The 15,716-nt window shown below is 38.4% G+C and overlaps 1 long non-coding RNA gene across 1 annotated transcript; it reads left to right on the forward strand.

Moving 5' to 3' along the window:
• The first annotated feature begins 522 nt into the window (after positions 1 to 522).
• On the forward strand, positions 523 to 1,821 carry LOC147758490 (uncharacterized). The gene is made up of 2 exons (XR_015318491.1): positions 523 to 1,263; positions 1,405 to 1,821. It is a non-coding gene; the product is annotated as an uncharacterized LOC147758490 (long non-coding RNA).
• Positions 1,822 to 15,716: the final 13,895 nt, after the last annotated feature.

The raw sequence follows: 15,716 nt of genomic DNA on the forward strand, positions 1-15,716 counted from the left end.
ATACCACACAACCTGGTTTGGAATCTAGTTTTTGCCCACGGGCTTTAGCCCATTCTCGCTATTATTAGGTTCAAGTTTTCCCGCAGGCATCGAGCATGGAACAAGATAGTATTTAGTAATTTAGCTGCCTCCTCGCGGATGCAGGAGTGGAGATAACGTCGAGACTGGGGGAAACACTCCACTGAGCATACTACCGTTATTAGCGCCAGCTGAGAATTTGCTAAGACAATGAAACACGCCGGCACATGCCAGAAACGATGTTACCACGTAGTAGATATAAAATAATCTCATATATTTTTTTATCTAGAAAACTGGTAAGCCAGTTTTACCAAAAAGTCTTTAAAAATCGTGCGTTATTGCTCTCTCCGGTTCCGAATAAAACCCTGGCTGGATTGTCTGTTAACCTATCGCTGTTACACTCTAACCATTGTTAATAGTTACCCTTCGGATTATCATTTGTACTCTAGCTATGGAGGTGCAGTAGATACAGACGATGAAACGTACACTAATACGTGCGCACCGAGTTTCCGTCATGTCTGGATGTAAAAATAGTTATATTAAACTTAGCAACGTGTGCAATGCAAAACAAATCTTGTTGTCCGCACTGAGCCAGCCAGATGGCCGTAGAGCTCTCTGGTGCCCATTCTGCGTTTTGCGATGATGACCAGCTGGCAAATTGCCTACAAGATTGTTACTCAAGCGCTGTCTTCCTCTAATGAAAGACCAAGGCTTCGTTATTAATTCGGAACTTTTCCTGACAAATACATAGTCTAAAAAGCCATCATCGACGGCTGTTTACGTGACGATGACCAGAAGTACAATGTTTAATAATTTGGTGTTATTCGCGTGCGTCTTCTTTTCAGGCCCTCGATACTAAAAATCAGAGGGCAAACGAAGCGTAGATTGTTCCATATACGCATACTTGATGGCCGTGTTTAGGCTGATATGTTTACTTCGTTCAGTTAAGTAAGCTGTTACGACCGTGTTACTGCTATTTTGCATGGTGCATTGTGAAAATGGCGCGGTCATCTGTATCAGAGATTTGAATATGACTATGTTCAACGCTGGCTTTTGACAGCGACCCAATTAGTGAAGACAAAGTCTTAAGCAAAACTATACACTATAGAAGAATGATTGATTGCTTGTAGCCGGTGTAGCTCGAAACACAACCGGTTTTGCCCCAATATCAAGTGTACATACTTAGGACCAAATCTTCTAGATGATCAATGATGGCTGGAGCGTAAATCAAATCTGAGATTTCAGGTAATTAGATCGAATGGAATCATTTCTAGAATCAGCTGAATATACCGTATATCAAAATAGAACATTACGTTACTTTTATTTATTACAATTACGATTTTTACGGGTAGCTAAAAATAAACGTAACGAACGACTACTCTACAGTTTCAGATTAGGCGATACGTACGGTGAGAATATTAAAAAAAAAAAAGAGAGAGTTAGAACATGGACGCCATTACGCCAGGACTCGTGCTTTTTTCACCATAGTCATAAGGAAGCGCGTTCTTCAACTCAATAGCCGAGTGATGAGTTGACAGCATTCGCTTTTCCAATGACCACAATAAAGTTCCCTTTATTTCAACTTACTATATAGTAAACACACAAAAGATCATTATTGAACTTTTAAGACTGCTTCATCTATGAAATATCTATTTCCACTAGACGGGTATGCTAACTGTAATAGTGAAAATGTCAATATTTCATTCTCTGTATTCATTTCAATAATTTTTACGTAAGACATTCATCTCTTAGTTAATTCAATAAAAAAAAAAATATATATATATATATATATAATTTCTTAAATACAGTCGTTTAATTCAAAATTCAGTAACGCTTTTTTGATAGAAATGTTTATAGCTAACGCAACGATTAGCGCAAATAACCTTTGTACTGTAATTAACACAAGATATACTATAAAATGTATTTTCAATGCGGATGATTTTTTCTAGTTGGAAACTCTTCCGTGGGCTGGATTGAAAGTTGTGTTGCGGGCGAAGTTAACAGAGCATATTCTCGAGCCAAGCGCTATACAACACATAAGTAGTATACAACATGTAGCACGCTGTCGTGTTTACATGTTGTATACTACTTATTTTAATGTCCTTGTAAAACACATCGTAAATATAGGACAACAAAATATCTTTATAGCAATATCTAACATTTTTTTTCCTTATAGGCCCTTGCTGCCCCCTCGGGTGAGTCGAACTGTCTTCGGCTGCTAAAGCATGCAGGGTATAATACTTAAATTAGGACAAACTTCGACGGGTTGCCTATCGTACCGAACATGCGTTTATTTGCTACCTCTGCTAACAAAACGGCAAGCTCGTCATGGTGATCAATAGTGTGTCGGCAAAAATAGCGTTTTCGGAATTTAAGCAAAGATGAGCTATTACTCAATATTTCCGTGCTGGACGAACTTCCATTAAAATTAACGACTTACTTTTTGTCTGAAATCGACGATTTGAGATGACTTAAAATGCATCCAAGGAACACTTTGATAGAAGAAACCGGGAAATTCTCGATAGGCTTAGGAAGCCATTTTTGCTATAGAGAATAACAGCCTTCTAAGATATAGGAATATCTACTGTTGAATTGGGTTTCCAGATCAGCTACAACAGTTAAACTTTTGTAGATTTTTTGCGCATATACACTTGTAAAACATTTTACTGGAATATGTGTTCTTATTTAGGAGCAATCTTAAGTACATCGCAAAAGAGAAATTCTCAGATCAGGCACCATGTCCACAAAATCTCAATGGACATGGTTTTAGTTTATCTTCGCTGTGTAAACTAGTATCATACACATTTCTAACAGATATCAGATTGTCTACCAAGTCAGATATTACCTCTCAGAAATTTCGTCCTTCGAGAGTACTCTACCGTGTAGACAGACGTTCGTAACTAAACAGGCACAATTAACAAAACTGGCTCGGAGACCTCATAGATTTTTTTCTATGAAGGTGCTATTTATACAACGACTCGAAAATATTCGTACGATGTAATGGTCACTGAAGGAAAAGCCACTTTTCGAAAACTCATAGTAGCAAAAGGGTCACGCTTCTCTGCGATCCTCAAGGTCCACTTCTTTCACCATCATTGTATCCATTTGTTTAATACGAGCATAGAACTTTCAAAAAAAAAAAAAAATCATTTGTCTCTAGTTACAGAAAAATATAGTATATTACTAAATGATAGTAGTAGAGAACGAACGTGAAATGTAAGCGTGTGTATCGATCTAAATGATCAATAGACGTTTCTCGCTCCTAATACCTGCCTATAAAATTTAGATCCTTAATAAAGTTAGCAGTTCTACTATCAATGTTCTATTAACGTTAACAGAACTTAACACAAATTCTCGTATACAGAAATATCGTTCTTTCGTATATTCATCTATGCACAAACATGTACACCTCTTGACACGCTATCCTCGATTACATGCAAAGTCACGTTTTGTTGCACAGTATCAGAGTTTCCCTTTAAAGATGCCGTTGAGTTAGGATATAACATGTAGGAATGAATATTGAAGTCTACCGAACAATCACTAGAAAATCTATGGAGAAACTTTGTCGGGTACAGATAATAACTTATTATACTAACAGTACTTAACAGTACAAAAACAATATTTGGCCAGCTACTTTAAACGTTGTTGAAAAATAGCGTGACAAAACGGAGCAATACGTGGTAAGGATATGTCGTCCTTAGCAGGACAAAGTATATACAAAAGATACAGATCTCAAATACTTTTTCATCTATCTATTTTACAGTAGAGAATACATCAGTATAGAGGAAGATAAAACAAAAATAGCATTTGTAAGTTTCTAACTGATAAACCAATATAGGCTTTGACAGGCACTACGATAAAGATAGAGTTTATTCTCTATTTAATTTTTTTTTTAATCGATGAGTTCTTCATGAGAGAAGGCTCTCTTACCACCACAAAATCCTAGCAACGGAAGATCAGGAGACGAATACAACCTACTGCATATTTTCAAAGAATTTTAATAACTGACTTCATTCAGCAGTGGATATATGGACTTACCTTTGGTCTGACAGTCAGATTTTTTTTCTTATTAAAATTTATGCTGGTGAGAAGAAAAAATTTTCCGTTAACAACATAGTCAGTGCTATTGATTTTGTTTTTAAGAAAGGGACATATTTTTCACCCCAGTACGCGGCCTTTAGTAGCTCCTTGAAACCATGAAGAATTATATACATATACGCCCTAACTGGGATCTAACACAAATCTGCAGGACACGGAATATGTGAGAGACGGACGCAGTTTTAGTTAATTATACGATAGCATGTAGAGGTCGTTCGACGTTATACAGTAATAACGGATGCCAGCACAAAATTATATTGCCGCCACGAGGTAAGGCGAAATTAAGCAAATTATACGTCTTGGCTATTTATATGTGGTAGCCTTTTTAAGATCGGCACAATTCTTTGGTACAAGTCTAGCTAGCGCCACGAATATCGGCACCAAAACGCCAATAAGCTCGGTGATATAAGTAGAAATATTAATTTCCTTTCGTAGAAACGTATTTGCTTCTCTTTTCCTTACCGTTAAAAATATAAGTAAATAGAAACAAGACCCGAGAGAAACGTATCTGTTCAGATGACATTTATCCAGCTGACAACCCATAAACGATCATGTGATTGACTTTATTTAGGCATAGATGCACCTTCTAAACCACTGAAATACGTTAAGCAAACTTTTAGATCACTTGATGTTGACCAAGTTAAAGTAGCTGCCGCTTCGTAAAAGACCTCGCGACTGTACACAGCGTTTTCGCTAAGGCAAACGAAAAGCTAGGACCTCATCACGATCAAAGGCAATGAACTAGTGAGAGATCGCCGTTCCTTTCAGTGGACAACGAGAACAGCGCGATCCGATGGCTGTGACAACACCGCCATTAGTGCACGCTCGTTGGTGGGCAGCAAATAGCGCCGACGCTTGAAATTACCGTGGGCGTCAGGACAGTTAGAAGTATCAGAGAAGGTAGCTTTTGTCAACTGGATGTTGCAACTCTGACTACTAAATACGCCTAAATACATACATGTCAAATATTCTATAGAGAACGGAACTGCTAGTTATTGTTGTGCCCACTAGAAAAGGTAGCCTCCATTTGTTAATACTGCAAAACATCAACTGGCTATTTACCTTTGATAATCCCGCATGATACGTAGTTCTGTCAATGAAACTATAATAAATATCGATAATATAGGGATCGAATAATTGTAGCCACTCGATCTGTACGTTCGTGATTTTACCCAGTGACTTTCATGTTTGAATAGCTAGGCCCACGGGCTAATCTAGCCCTTCGCGAAAATAGCGATATCCTTACCTTATTTAAATGGTTCATTTTCCTCATTCAGCATCATTGTGCTGTTGCTGAGTCGTTGCGCTTTTACAGGATGATAAGTATTCTGTCCGAAAAAGTAAACCCGCACGTGGAAACATCGACGTTTACATATTTCATTCGAAATCGAGGTGATATATATATATTACAGTGAAGAAAATCTGATTTTTTTTTTTACCTGTTATTAGACAAGTTCCTGTCAACTATGAGCGACTGTTGCATTGTAACTTCATAGTATACATACATACATACATACACGTGCAATACAAGATTAATTATGTCTATAGAGATGTCAAAATCATTAATTAAACAGCAGATTTATAGGCGGAAAGGGCGCAGGAAATTGGCGCTGTATAGCATATATTCATTTTGTAGAAATGCAGATGTGCCTTAGTTAGGAAACCAATAGCATACCCGACGAGCTTTTTTTTTGACGTTTTGTCCTTAGCTGGGAATACAAATGAATAATGATCGTTTGTGACAGTATACTTTAGAACGTGCAAATATGGCGGCTATTGGAACAGAGGCTCCTGTTGCTACTCCAGCGACCGACTTACCCTTAATTTCGATGCGAAGCATTACCTTCGCATTACCAGCCGGGGAAAAATTGCGGCTCAGTGAGTAGTCGGCCGCCGTAGATGAGCATATGTTGAGGGTCGAGAACGTTTATTATCGCCTGAACAAATCGTTGTCTGGAACAAGCTAGCGAAAAACAGTATCATGCTTGAATGAGTAAGGCGGCAGCTTCAACTGGCAAATCTAAAGCAAACTATAAGGTACTAGTTAGTTAACTGTAGAACGTATTGATTCACATGGCACTGTACATAGAGAACTCTTCTATTTGAACAGTTGAATAAATAAAGGTATTAATAAATTCACGAGTTCAAATTAGTCTATATTTCTATGGTTCAAGACGGTTACGGCATATTCCTTTGAATAACAGCATGAATAGGATTACCGAATAAACAGAACAATTTAGATTTAGGCAACCTCCACTAGATGTCTCCACTATACACCTCAGCACTGAATGCCTGCTGCGTGGATGGAATATGGTTTAAAAAAGATCTCAGTACAAATGACTGCTATATGGGATATAACGACGCATCTTCTGTTCCAATTAAAAACGAAGAAGGACCCATATGGATGGCGGGAGCTCTTTTTCCTATATGGGGCTACAAGTACAAGCGAGAACATTCGCAACTGCGTTCAGGTCTAAGCGAGCATGGACCAAACTTTAGATTAGGGACGCTTCAAGTAAGTAGAAACCGTTGCATTAGGTCCAATGCATTGTGAAAAAAATAAAACTGATACAAAAGAGCTGGTTCCTGCGTCGGAAACCGTCTAAGATGGCTAAGTCGGGATTTAAGCATTCATCGAAGAAACGTTTTAGTGCAACAAATTTAGTTTAAGTTTTCCAGCTCCGCGAAGAGTGTAAATGTGTTGTCTGGGAGACAGAGGCTTCTGCACCAAGAGGAGTATGTACCTAATGTATCTACAACGAATCGAGCCACTTATAGCTACCATAGTTAAGCGCTTTACGTAGAAATAGGAACCTAACACATTTCATAACAGATCCTTCTACGGCCCTAGATTTACTCATAGTTCTTTGTCTTAGGTAGCGACGTATCAAAAAATACATTCTATGACAGTATTTCGAAAATGTATTATAAGCTAGCGCAATGGAAGCCCGTGTGATCAATAGAACTACACCTGCAGTGGTAGTTTCCAAAGTGGATGCCATTCTGGCAAAGGAGATAAACCATGTATGATAGCGACGACAGGGATCCTTATACAAAACCTTAAAAGCTGTTTCAACAGACAAAAGGCTCTATTTTTTGACAAGCGAGCGCCAGCCATTGCATAGAGAACCGTGGTATTAAGGCTTGAGAATAGCTGCGAGCACCTATTTAGAAAATATCGCCTTAAACCTGGTAACTCGTTCGTTTCAACACCGTCGACATCCGCATGAACAACACACGGAATTTCGGTCGTAGTCACAAATACGTACTGCGCAGAATTTGCACACGATTGTTTAGGAAGAGTCTGAAGTCCTTGTGCAGACTTTCCGGGAGAAATCCGCCCTGTCTAAAATTTTAAAAATATTGATTTTGCTGAGAACAAAGTAATACAGGAACTTACTTTATGTTTCGACACGGGTTCCTATGCTTCTCCCTATGAAGAATATAGTACAGAATGTCATGATTGCAGTAAAGCAGTTCTTATCGATCCTCCCAAGTAGTAAGTTTTTTCTGCTTTTTCCGGACATTTGCTTCTCTCATAAATTAGCAAAATGTCATCAGTAAAGACCAGCAACTAATTTTACTGATAATTAGAATTCTTCTAAGTGAAGACTAAGTACTAGGAGTGATAGCAGTGCTTCAGAGGCGGGTTGCGCTCCACACTTAATAAAGAGATCCTCTTTCTGGCAGATGAGTTTCTCTCTAAAAATGCGAAAGATATGCATCTTTTTAACTTTATCATACACATCTTCGTACCCAAGACACTAATAACAGACCTGTATAATAGAAGAGTTCGGCTGATTTGTAAACATGCCTAAAGTTCTTTTCTGTCGATTTGTGATGATTTCAAGAAGATGTATTGTACTTGCAGCTATTTGTGCCTCAGTTGTCACTCGTGTTACAATACAGCATAAGTGTAAAGGTCTGTCTTTTAATGTCTAAGACGTTTTAGGGCAACCCTTCCCGAAGCAACTTCTCGGAAATCAATCTAATCTTTGGGAGCTGACGTGGCTAGGTAAATTTAATTAAGAGAAGTTCTATGGTTGCTAAAGTCCGCCGTATCTGGACAGAAAAGGACGTATGCATTTAATGAAACCTCAAATGAGCAGAAAAGCACATCGGATGGAGAGTGGCGTTCAATTATGCTCGACCTGGAGAAAAACTTTCGTATGGCGCGTTGAAGTTCTGAGAACGCAGCCCAGCGAGGCTTTGAATTTCTTAGTATTGCTTCTTTTAACTGACATGTCTAACTTCCGTAACTAAAATCCAATGCAAGGCTCCAGTACTTCAATGGAGTACAAAAGATCTTCATTTCGTAACCGGTGCAAGTACACGCAAAACATTTCAGTAAGTTCCCATCCTGCAGTATAATAACTAGCCGGTAACCTCATATGAGTGTTATGATGTGTGTAATATCATATCCTATCGTATCCCCCGAATCCCTGGCAGATTTCTGCCAGTAGCTAAGTCATTTGAGTTTTTCGTCCGATACCGCCGGTTAAGTTCCGATAGCAACAATCACCTCGCTCATTTAATCAAGGGCCTCCCAAGTCAGCCGCGGAACGTGAAAAACCTGCCTGCAGCTGCCAACTACGTTGGTAATTTGAACGTAGTCTTATCTAAGTCTACTGCAAACAAATAACGGGGGGAGAAAGATGACGCATGAATCGGCCGAAGGGCTTTGGAGGTTAAGTCTCCAAAGCGCTCCGAAATCGAGCCTTACTTATTGCTTCTTAAATCTCTGCCCGTTAGATTAACATCGCAGTGCTTTCTGCTAAAGACAGAGCCCTGGCGTACCCAAAAGCTTAACCATCTTCACCTTATGAAATATGAACTGAGCTAGAAGTAAAGCCAGCTAAAGTTCTTACCGCTAATTATCTATGTATGCAACCTCCGGCGTTGTAGATTGGGCGTATTATACTTTAGAATTACTGGGTGTCCAGTGGTAGCGCGCATTGGGATTAGCTATTTTTGACAAGGTATTTTAGGACATGACCGGTTCATAGTAGCGTACGGACGGTTGCAACTCACGCAGTGCATTTTTGAAAAAATGCGATCTTCCTCACTGGCTTGTCTCATAGTGTCCAAGTTACCTTTTATATGATAAATTCCGGCACAGAAACCATCAAAAGCATGTGTTTTTGACTGCGTTCGATACAACCTGCACATTTAAAAAAAAACTGGTTTTGCGGAACTAAAACCTCGTACTTATTGACGCTACGAGTCATCGCTGGCTCAGTTTAATGCACAGATCCCTAAATGGATTGACGAGTAAAACCTTTTCTGTTCTTAAATCTATGCCCTTCAATCGCAGCCACAGGGACTTGTCCTTGAACCCGAACGTTGTTAAAAATCTGCTTTGCCGTCCGTGGCGACTCGACACTCTCGAGTCGTTCTTTTATAGCTTCCATGATATCACGGCGATGCTACAGAACGAAGTCGTTAATGTGATAGATTTGTATGCTTTAACGATCGGGACCGCTAAGAATGATCAGGACGATGTTGCAGCCGCACTTCAGCTTTTCCCCTTGCGCGGTGCCTTGGGAAACTTCGACTCGTAGCACATAAGGCCGATCGCTTTTAACTAGCAATAATCTCATCGACAGAGAATGTCAATTTCGGATAGATTTGAATGGGAAGCAACAAAGGAAACTACCAATTGAGATCAATATGATCCTTGACTCCAAAAATCATGTGGAACTGACGTGTCCTTGTCGTCCAGCTTTGTCAGACCTTTTGTAAAGGGCTCAACAAACGCAACTACTTTAACATGACTGTGTTTTTTTAGATGTCTATATTATCCCTATAATACTATATATCCCTATTATACGTATACTTGAACTCCATTGACAAATGTTTCGAAACTGTGTTTCAGCTGTACGTGTGAAAATCATTGACATACGAGCAGAAAATATAGTTTTATCCTGTTGGAAATTTAACGGGAACCTAGTTACCTTTATAGGAGAGCGTATTGATTCACCGGCACTAGAAAGATGCTATCAGTAATTTATACGAGTTTTTCATACGGTTATTCTCATTGCTTTATAGAGGACACATTAACCGCTGAATCAGTCAGCGGAGTGTCGTCTAGCAAGGCTATGGCTAGCTAGCTTAATTTCAAGTATATGGTCGATAAAGCAGATAGGCATATATATGAGAGGACCGCACCAAACGTACAATTACGTGGGTCAACTAGCGCATCGTTAATTACTGATTCGTCAAAACTAGCCTTGGTACGTACCTGCGGGTGGGCTTGATACTACTTGAGACCAAACAAGCTGACAGCTACGCTGGCAAAATAAATGAGCAGTACTAAACTTTTGCACTAATTACTGTCAATAGCACTCGAATTTTTATAGTAAACATACGAAACGAACCGATCCAATAACGAGTTGCTGTTTGTAGCAATCCTATATATAAATTATACACATTAATAATTACGTTTTGACCCTAATTATCAATTGGCCTTGGGAACTTTTTTCTGAGAATTTATACCTAAAGTGCATTATCGATCCTTGACAAGCCGATAAAGCTTCATATTTATACTACTAGCACTAGCTTTGACCGCAATCGTTGATATTGTTTTGGCATGTCATTGCTCAACTAAGAAATACCCACAGATAGTACCTGTTACTATAAAAGCCAGTGACGAGGCACCGCCTCTTCTCGGCTAAAAGGGGGTTGTATCCGAAGGCCCAGGTCGTAGACCTTTGTATCTGCCGGTGTGGTCGAAAGCTACGTCAGAAAATAAATATGGTATTAAAGAAAAGTTGTTCACCCTTTAACTCTGACTGTACTTAGTTAAAAGAAAAAAATATGCTTGGCTTATAATGGTAGTGATCGTGATCTGTAAATGGTTTGCTAGAGAATCATATTATCTGGAATAGGAATCTTTCATTTATGCAACACTATGGATGGAGCCAACATCTGAAGGGTGGTAGCTGGCCTATTGTCAGTTCGATTGGCGATTGCATATAAACCTGTTTATTTCTAGCTATGGCTAACCCGATCAATCGTTTATGTTTATTGTAGAAGTATTTAATATTTTCTAAAGTTACAAACAAAAAAAATCAATGCAATATGTTAGTTTGTATCATTTGGTGGTACTTTTTGTATGTTACAAGCAACCAAAATGTGGCTGTTTTACTCCATTCCTATATACGTATCTAACATTATCTTTTTGACGGACATGATATGGCTAGAATTTGAGATTGCCTGGATTTCAGTTCTATGTCGCAACGGAAACACTTTTCTATTTGCAACCCAAAAATGAGATCCAAATTCTGAGCGATTGAAGAGTACTGATTTAATATTCACATAACCCAATTCCCAGTTGACTAAATACCTAAGTTGAATAGAAAGTCGTAACTTGGCCGTTATTTAAGCGACTGCGCCGGAAAGCTAATTTTGAACTTGCAAATCATCTGCCTGCCCCTGAGTGTCTATCTGCATTTTACTATATATTATTAACTAATAAAATCAATGAAATGAAACTGGAAGGAATCAGAAGTACACATGATGCCTCGTTCTCTATTTGTTATAATTTTATTCTGCTACTGGTCTTTCCGATAATTTATGGTTACCAATTGGACGTTTCTCCGATCCCAATCGAGTATGTTATTCAATTTTTTGGAACGGATCATTTTTCCTCCCGCAAAGTACGTGACGGTTGACTTAACTGTTGTCCTCAGAGAGAGCATAAAGAAATCTTTGAGTTTATAGTATGCCTTCATTGGCGTTTGTGCACAGTATATGATTTCTGACTTTGTTGCTCGTCCTTTTCCAGTATCACATATGTTGCCATTATACCATGGAAATGTCAGAGGCCGCTGAGATAAATTACGAGTTGATTCCAGGATTTCGACTCTATTGTTCTTCACGATTTTAATGTTCTTTATTTTAGCCGCTTATCTTATAAACGAAAAAATACATTTACATTTGCTTATCTTTAAATCATTAAAAGGGGCGGTAATAGAGAGTTTCCATAAAAGCAAATATACGTTTGATAGGTTGGTTTAGAAATGGAAAAGTTGGATCACGTTTTCCAACCCACTATTTGTTATTTTGACCACCGCCTGAATTTGATTCACATATAGATATCATAAACTCACCTATGAGAACTTTTTTTTGTGATTTTTGATACTTTGCTTACTTCCTTATTCGTCGTCTTTTGGCTTAGTTTTTTGGATAGAGTTTAGCTTTAAAAATTGGCTAACATGGCAGATTGGAAGTAGATATAGTATTAATTCATACTAATCAAACGCATCTGGAAATTATCGTTTTAACGGATAGCGTACTCGCGGTACTCGAGAAAATAGGTCATCAACATCTATTTCGTAGCCCTGGAATCGGATTTACACTGTAAAATTTATTCTGCTTTCTGCCCCATTCACTGTCCCCTGAATGGTAAAGTGATATGCCCGAATATAGTCAACAATGTGCCGAAACGGTCGCGTCAGTTTAATGAATGGACCTTTGTATCTGAGCTGAAGGAAAGCCTTCCTCCGTCATTTCATATAATCATCGTATGGCCGAACAATTAAAAGGAAAGTCCTTCTTGTTTAGTCCTTCAGTATCCTGTGACTACCGGCCAGGTCCTCGGTAAAAATTATTCTGCAAAAAAATCCTCCGTGAAAAAAGCTCACATTCAGAAATTGCATTTGTTCTTGTCAAATATCCTGCACTTATTGTTTATTTCTATTAACGCTATTGCTGAGTTACCTTACACAAGCTAGCTACATTATAGGCACTAAATCCTCTATGAGTAACTGCGAACGAACGCATATGTTTGAGTGAGTAACTTTTCCTTGACGCGCATGGCCCTTTGACAGCCATTGAAGCTAGTTAGCACAGTTAGCGATAGATGGCTTACAACATTCTACCGGATATTATAATTTCATTGTTATTATTCAATTACTGCTCATTTCTTTGTATCGTAGTTCACGAACTTAACGTTTTGGAAATGGTTAGTTTGAAAGAATGTAGATAGCTCTGAAAATGGACGCGTGTTGTTCAATTTAAATACCTTTGCCCTGGGGCATCATGGGCCTCAAGGGAAATAAGCCTCACGTACAAATAGAAATGTGGAAATACAAAAAAAACCATTTGTTATCCAAGGAATCATTATAGAACGATATTCTTATTAACCCAGCCTTATAAAACGTTCGTCATACGTAATTCGACGTCATAACTCAGCTTCTTTACGCTAATGCATAGAGAGATATGACGGAAAAGGGATACGTAATGTATTGATAAAGCTTATTATTCCTAAAATTAGATGAGATTAGTATAGTTTATACAAGTGCACTCCACTCTATAAGTGCGCTGTCGAAAATATGAAATAAACAGATGCGCCTATGCTAGTTTTTTTCTACCGTGGATTAATTTCAGAACTGCCAATCCTAAATCAAGCATTTTGTATTAAGGAATCAAAAAAGAAAAAAAAAATCATCATTTTGCTACGCTAGAATTTGAAAATTCTAAAGGTCCCCGAAAAGAGTTGGATAAATATCGCTGTCATACTGTTTGCCAATAGAATTTCTATAACGTTAAACTCAATTTTATGGTAAATGGCACTAAAGTGAAGAAAGAACAAACTTATGGATATTTATTATTATTTTGACGGGCTTGGCAACAATCTCACGGTAGATGCCGAGTCGGGCACTTTCATTGTATGAGCTTGAATAAACTTCGAACAGAAGGTGCCATACATGGTAAGTGTATCATGTACACGAAAATGGCGCCCATATATATGCATAGAGAGTTATTATTATGGTTACAACGTATGGTCGTCGCTTTGTACCGAAGTAGTTTTTTTTTTCTGCTAACTGTTCCACTGCATCGGTTCTGTCCAGTCGAGGTAGCTCATTCTGTATTTCTGCCGTACCTTCTATTATTCATGCACTGATTATACACACTGAGCCAATATTGTACACAAATGGTCTCCAGTCTATTGCGATACTAACATCCTTTTGGTCACCACATTTTAATACTACCAAAATAAGCATTGCCGAAAATATCGACCAGCTTCTTGTTTGGAGTTGGCCATGTTCACATAAACTGGGTGGAGGGGGGGGGATTGACCTGGTAAATTTGAGGGAATTTTGTGCATGATCCTGTTGTGAATCAATCAATTTCAAAGCGGACAAATACGGAGCATTTAAGAATTTTTAAATCCTGCGATAAATTAACCAGTGCTTAAGGGTCTCACAAATGTCCTCCGCACGGCTAATTCTATCGACTTTTTTTTTAGATAAACGTTTTTAGATATAAAGATGATCTAAAAGGACTTGAAGCGTTGGCTAAAATCCCACAGGCCACTTAACCAAATTGACCGGCGTCCTTGATATCTCAAATACATATTTTTTATTTTTTTTTACTCCAAAGTAAGCATTAATATCTGAACATATGTTTATTACAACAGAATTAATAGTGAAAAAATAATGATTGAAATTCGGCTAACCTATCAGTGTTGCGTAATCTTCTAAACAGCTTATATTTGTTCTTCCATGTCTCGCGGGAGAACGTCCTATGTGTCTTAATCTTCAAAGCCCTACTATGTAAAAGCTACAAGAACAAAATTTAGGGTACAAACTAATTATTGTATAATATGCGCAGCGGGGTATAAGGGTTGACGGTGAGAGGGCTAACTATATGGAACCATTGCCAGCTTATCGTTTCTAATTTACTTTATTATCGTGCATGGACCTTAATATGAATACGTATGAATTTAATTCCTATGTTTTGTTTGTCGGTAAGCGCGTTACTTACGTGAACTCGGGGGGGGGGGGGGACATTTTAATTAGTGCGCCGTAAGGAAAAAGCAGTTTTGACCTATATGCTTTGACGAGCTTTTACCGGCATTTAAAGCAAGGAAATCAAACTATTTATCAGCTATGAGATAAAACACTCGATATTTCAATATGTGACTTGTATATAGGTTCCGTTACTCGTCGAATGATAAGCATCTATCGAATGGACAGATCCCTTCGCTGTTTACTGTTTAAAATTGTCTCATTTCCTTCAACGGATCTCCTCAGATAGAAATCGCGCCATTCGATATAGTGTACACGCTCTCATAGTAGGCTATTTCGTCCTATTTACCTGTTTAAAATTTTCGAATATTATCGCCTACCCCATTTTTCATTCTCGCATGCTGCAGTATTACTTTATATTGCCCGTTTACATTGCGGGAGGCTACTGCCGGCAAGAGCATTTGCCAAAGACGTTCAAGTATCGTAATATAGAGCTCATGTAAATGAACATGTTTTTGAAGCCAATCTTTGTCCAAGTTTCTCCTGCAAAGTCTAAAGAGCATGGTGATTGCATATAGCAGTGGTTTCGGCTAAGACACAGGCTCTCTAGACACGACCAGTATATCTGCAACGCAATAAAATTTCTCGAAAATTCAACTGACGGATATTTAGAGTTTTTGCGGTGCTTCGCAACGCGGGGCACTTCCGACTTCGCGCTCACTCCTCTACTCATTGGACAACATACATGCTTGGTAAAAATGCCTGTTTTCCTATTGGAAAACATGCTAAAATATAGTAATACTTAAGCTCTGTTTGTATCTCAGTCTTACTCGAAGCTTATGTCCT

The sequence above is a fragment of the Varroa destructor genome, unplaced genomic scaffold (genome assembly GCF_002443255.2).
Source record: "Varroa destructor unplaced genomic scaffold, Vdes_3.0 BEIS01000001.1, whole genome shotgun sequence".
NCBI lineage: Eukaryota > Metazoa > Arthropoda > Arachnida > Mesostigmata > Varroidae > Varroa > Varroa destructor.